Here is a 6,910-nt window from a genome sequence, read left to right on the forward strand (position 1 = left end):
CTGACCCGCCTAGCATGGCGGGTTTGGAATATAGAACCAACACTAAAGCTATTAGTTTATCTCATATACATTATAGATTTGTATTCATAGTTTTGAAAATTAACTTATAAATTATTTAGTATATGAACTACAAAATATTACACATACTATAACACATTCTTAATATTCCAAAAAAAAAATACACATAAAAATATACACTAGCATACTATATAGGCATATACCTCTGTTTAATTCTAGAGAACAAAACAAATCTAGAATTTTATATTCTATCTAATAACAAATTTAATGTAATTAGGTTATAAACTTTATAAAATGTAAGAAGAAGAAAAAAAAATCTAAACAAAATTCTAAATTAGATAAAAAGTTAATTAATTGAAAATTTGAAAACTAAATAAATTAAAAATTATTATTTAAAATACAATAATTTATTACTTAGTCCCGCGGTGTACCGCGGGTGAAATCCTAGTTTATGCTAAAAAAACTATTATTTTGGTCAAAACAATATTAACATTTATTTTTGTATTTTGAACATATACTACTTGTAACGCCCGCGAATAAAAAATGCTGTTCGGGGAGGATGTCGAGCGACACAAAATGATATCGGTCGACAACAACAATTTTGGTGTGACTATTCATGTTTTTAAATCGCCGATTTAGTTTGGTTTGGGTTAAGGAAACCCTAGGGCTCGAGTATATAAAGGATATCTCGATGTCTTTGTTTGGGGGTTGGCCGTCTTATCGTTCTAAGGAAGAGAGAAGCAAGGAGAGGTGTGCTTGGTCTCTTTGGGAAAAACATAGAAGGGATGCAGTTTGGGGATATAAGGAAATGGAAGGAGGTCTTTGTGTGAAGGAGAAGAGGAGATCCATCTTCTTCATGTGTTAGGAGAAGGATGGGAGATTGGATGGTGGATTGAGAGAGTCTCTCATGGCTGTTATCCAGGTAAGTTGTGTTATTTTAGTGTTAGATCGATTAGAGAATCGATTGTTGTGGCAGATTAGAGATTTGCAGCGAGAAAGAGCTTGAAGGGAGGTTCGGTTCGTGATTTCTGGGTTGGTGTCGTTCGATACCATTGTGGTGTCGATCGACACCAACACCTGCAGATTAACAGCGCGCAATGGCTACTTCAGAGCAATGTTTGGAGGATGAAACAGAGTCCGATTTGGCTGAAATTTGGTGGAAGCTTTGTGGTGCTATATGCTTCACATCTAACGGTGTATATGTGGAATGAACGGTTAGTTTGTATTTTAATCGGAGGTTAATATGGACATGTTCTATGGTTGTGTTGTGGCAATGTTAGGGTGTCGAGCGATACCAGCATGTTGATATGTGATTGGGTCATAAGAGAACGGCTGGAGTTAGGTTTAGATGAGGAGAGATCGATGGAAGTTATGTCGTGGGCGTCAGTGTCGACCGATACTAGGAGAATGTTGATCGATAGTCGACACCATGTGTGTTGGATCGCAAGTGGTGCATTGGGTGACGATCAATACCAGGTGGGGTTACCGATCGACATTGAAAGAGTTGATAGTGAATTGGAGTATTCATGGAGAAGTATTGTCCGTAGCTGGACAAAATCAAATATTCTAGCCCACCTCTCTTGTTATTCGGTCGCTAGAGATGGTTTGGTTGTTCGACTCAGTAACTAGATGAGGTGGTGTTTCGTGTATTTGTTGGAGTTGTTTTGTAAGGAGCGATTTCTACGCCGGTTGTCTTGTCAAAATTATGGAGTTCCGGTGAAATCGTTTTCCATGGATCTTGTGCAAGGATTGAGAATTTGGGTGTCGTCGTCTCACTACTAATCTACTCGAAAAGATCAGAGTCAGTTAAGCTGAAAATGTTAGAGTGTTGATCATATATAACAGGCTGCTGAAAGAAACAATACCCATTACTTATTGGGCATAGGTCTCGCGTTGGCCAGTTTTTTTGACAAATATATATATAGATATATATATATTAATTTTTATAATATTTTTTGAGTTTTTAAAAAAGAATAAAAAATAAATGTATATAACCTTCTTTGGAAAGTAATTAAGATAATTCAATTGAAAATTTGCTTAAGTATATTAAAAACCAGTGTTCAAGAAAGCGCTAGGCGGTATGTGGGCGGTGACCTAGCGCCTAGCGCCTAGAATGACTAGTCGGGGTTTAGGCGTTTTAAGGCGGTTTAGGCGTTTACATTAAAAAATATTATATATAAAAAATTATGTAAAAAATATGTTAGAATAAATAAATAATAATAATTTATAAACTATAATTAGTAAAAATACATTTATTTAATTTAGATTAATGACATATGACCATTTATAAATATGTATATGAATATAAAACTTAAAAATTTAATTATATTTAGTTAAAAATAAAAAATATATATTAAAATAATATTATGTAATTTTTATGCGGTCTAAGCGGTCGTCTAGGCGTCTGCTGAGCGCCTAGCGCCTAGACGGCGCCTAGGCGGCCGCCTAGACCGCTTAGACGGTTTATTCTCCACCATATTTTATTTGAAATATAACAAAATTAATGTTTTGTGAAATTAAATTTACCTAATTATTGTTTTTTGTTCGTTTGTGTTAAACCATTGGAAAAATGGAGACTCATTAATGCTGTTTTTTTCTTTGTGCGTTCGTTCGTTTGAGTTTTAGGCAACAGTGGCATACCCAAATTTTTTTTTTATCGGATCAAAATATAGTTATTTTTTAAAAAAAAAATAGAAATAATGAACTCCTTTGTTCACTTCTCTTTAATTTAACCAATAAAAATGTGACATATCGTAATACATTTAAAAACTTATTTATTTACCTCTTTATAAAATAAAAAAAAAATTAAATCTGTATATATTATTATAAAATTAAAAACTCAAATCGCTTTTTTATAAACTTAAACCAATATATAATTTCATATTAATTGTAAAATCCAAATCATAACCATCTCATTTGTAAATCCAAACTGACATATAATTTCGTTTTAATTGTAAAAACTAAACCCTAACCATCTCATTTGTAAACCCAAACCGACATATAATTTTGTTTTAATTGTAAAATTTAAACCTTAACCACTTCATTTGTAAATCCAAACTGACATATAATTTTATTTTAATTATAAAATATAAACTCTAACCACTTCATTTGTAAATCCAAACCAACATATAATTTCGTTTTAATTGTAAAATCTGAACCCTAATCATCTTATTTGTAAACCTAAACTGGCATATAATTTCGTTCTAATTGTAAAATCTAAACCAAACCAATATTTTCCTTAATTTAAAGTATACATAATTTGTTTCCTTAATTTGTTTTGCTTTTTTAATTTATTTTTGATTTAACTTTTAAATGAAATAATGTATAGAAGGTTTTGATTGGTTGAAAAGGAAGAGGTGAAAAACAAGGTTCACCCTAACTTAGGGGGGTGTATTGAATCAATGATTTTGGAGGATTTTATGGGATTTATGAAATTTGGAATTTTAATAGATTTTAGGGAAGTTGATATGATTTATGCTAAAATTCTTTCAAATCCCACCTAAAACTATGAGATTTAGATTTCTGTATTTTTAACTAAAAAAATCCTCTCAAATCCTCCAGAATCCCTACAACTTATTAAAATCCAAATCCACAAACTGTTTTGAATAACAGTGGATTTTAAAGTAGATTTTTAAATCATCAGTTCAATAATAGTGGATTTCTGGAGTCTTTTTAAAATTCATGAATGAATAACATAAGATTGTAACTTTTACACAAATCACTTAAAATGTCAAGTTGCAAATGGTGATTAACAAACTGAACCAGCTGAATAGGTTGAATAATGATGGGCTGAATAAAAATGAGCTGAACCATCAAAATGAGCTGAAAGAATTGAATGAGCTGAAAAAACTGCAGAGAAATAAATTAGTATGCTAAATGGTGACCATTAAGTTGAATAGCTGAACACAAAAATATAATATTAATAATCTATTTATAATAGTATCAGAAATTATATATATAACTAAATTATATATTTAAATCTAAGAAATTAAAAAAATTAAAAAACTAATATATTATTAATTCATATTTGAAAATAAATATTTTATTACAAAATATTATATAAAATAAAATCTAACGTTGCTGACGAACACTACGTCGACTTGCAGACCATATTTGCTCAGCAATTTGATCTCGGACGATCTTCGTATAGTTTCCATCGTGGGTTTCTTCTTCCACTCCAATACCTTGATCATCATTCACATCATCATTAACATTTTGCTGCCCATATGAAACATCACTATCTTTATCAGCTTCTTCAAAGTCATCATCGTCTTTGTACTGCAATATTATACCTTGGAAACTCATTTAAAACTCTCCATTTTTTCTTCCAAACTCCAAATGTACGTTCAATGACTGAGCGAAGGGAGGCATGCCATCTGTTAAACATCTCCTTGCTATTCCTTGGCGGCTCACCATAGAAAAACTCTTGTAGATGATACCTTGTACCAACATTACTTTGCTTTCTATACGGAGCCAAATATCCACGTTTGTTGGCATAACCAGAATCTACAAGATAGTATCTGCCTTCCGCAGGGGTAGGAAACATAGGATCATCACGAATCGCTGTTGATAACACACGCGCATCATGAGCTGATCCCGCCATACCAACAAAGCAATATGTGAAAAGCAATCAAAGTCGCACATTGCCAAGACATTGAGACTCGTACTTCCTTTGCGGTTCACAAATCTAATGGTTTCTTGTCCTGGAGTCACCATAACAGGTACATGAGTCCCGTCTAAAGCTCCTATGAATCCACTAAAGTAAGGCCAATAGCGTTTATCTCTTTGTAGACGGTTTGATATAGCTTCAAGTTCTTGGGTAGTTCTTGGTCGTATGTAGTCCACAGTCATTCGTTCCATTGCTCCAAGAACTTCATGAAACTTCCGACATATTGTTTCTTTTGCATGACCAAACCTTAGACCAATGTCACCTTGAGAGTCATTCTGGCCACAAATCATAAGAAAGATTGCAACACTCTCATCAACAGCCATATTTTGAGTGTCTTGTAAGCTATACCTCCCTTGTAATATTTCACACAAACGCTGAAATGCCACTGTATTCATTCGTACAAGCTTTCGACATGAAATTTCACTAGCATAGATTTGCTTTCGAATCATGGCCCATCCACTGCCTCTATCTTGAGTTTCTGGTTCTTTGCAGAAGAATTTGCCATAATATTCCATCAATGGAGAAATGTCGGTCTCTAAGATTTCAGCTTCTTCAAGTAAAATCAGTTCTGCTATTTCTTCATCTGATAGATTTTCAATACCTCTCAAATGTAATTCTGCAATACGAAATACCTAGAAAAAACCAATGTTGAGATATTAATATATATACATATACGTATAAAATTGTTTGACATATATATATATATATATATATAATTGTAGAAAACAAAATAATATTAATACCTTAGAATCCTCCGTAGCTTTAGAACTTGATGATGGACGACCAGCCTTTCGTTTATTTCTGATTTGGAAAAAAAAAAAAAAAAAAACACCATTCATTCCAAACACCATTATTGCTTCACTTGTTTTACTACTAATAATTAAATGTTTATTTGATGGATATTTAAAACTTGAACTTCTAAATGACAAAGATACAGCAAGATAATGAAACCAAACGAGAAACTAACACTAACTTAAAATAACGTTTGCTAACTAATCAAGTCACTGAAACTAAACAATAGGAGTCTAATACACATCAAAATACATAGGGAGCTAGAGATATTACCTTTCACTCATGACTTCGATTGTTTTTGAAAAGAAAAGTTAAACCAATATTTTTGTGAAGATAAAGCTTGGTGAGAGCATTGTGTTAGGGACTGATTTTACGTACATGAGTATCTTCTATTCGTAACAAATTATCTAATTGAATGGATTTAGTTTTTGAATTTCCTAGATTCTCTAAACAAAACAATATTGAACATTAATAATTCATGTAAAAGTTAATTTTCCAAAAGAAAAAAAAAAATAAATAGAATTCGTCAAACATTTGTTTGTTACATTATTTCTTTAAATGATAATTATAAACTATAAACATAATAAAGATAATTAAATAATTAAACAGATTTATTAGATAAAAACCATGAAAAACAAAATTATTCGATTACATTCTTTTATTAGCAAGAGCATTAAAATAAAAATAAAAATAAAAATAAAAATATTAAATCCTAGAAGGCTAGAACATAGAACAACAACGAACGCATGCATGTTTCGTTTATTGAGTTCGGGAAGACAATCCAAGCAAAGTCGAAAAGCAAGTCCCTGAAGAACCATCAGACATTCCATATCCGGGGTATAAACTCGTCGAAGCATTAGCATTTATTCCCGCCATTTGTGAATGAGTGGCTGGAACATAGGGAGTTGTGAAGCTGCTTGTACCTCTTAAATTGATATTATCACACGGATAACCATATCTATCAACGCCAACAAGCTTTTCCAAGAAATGAATTTTGTTCTCTTCATTCCGTAATTTCATAAATCCATCACGAACGTCTTCGTCGTTCATCAACAACTTATTTGCTTCCCACCAAAACTTTCCCATTGGTTCAATGGCCAATATTTCTAATTCAGCCAAAGCATCTCCAAAAGTGGCTTTCGGATTATGTCGTGACCTTAAGACATCCAATAAACCTGTACGAAACGTTGAAACCCTGTTTTAACTTGAGTCTCAAAGCTGATTCTTCTTCGATTGGTACGTCTACTGGTGCTCTTCCGAACACCCAAGTTTGATCTATTTGTACGGGAAGGAGAACTCCGTGCTTGTTCATTAGTAGTGGGTAGCGGTGATGGATCAGCTTGTGGAAGGTCCTCATCAGATGTTAGCTCTAAAGGAAATTGACTCCCATTATCGTCGGAAGCTTCATTCACTTCTATGTCATCACCAGTA

General features: G+C 32.6%; 1 pseudogene; it reads right to left on the reverse strand.

The window, feature by feature from the left end:
* LOC109131162 lies at nucleotides 4,090-6,565 on the reverse strand (annotated as a pseudogene).

The sequence above is a fragment of the Camelina sativa genome, chromosome 20 (assembly GCF_000633955.1).
Source record: "Camelina sativa cultivar DH55 chromosome 20, Cs, whole genome shotgun sequence".
Taxonomy (NCBI): Eukaryota; Viridiplantae; Streptophyta; class Magnoliopsida; order Brassicales; family Brassicaceae; genus Camelina; species Camelina sativa.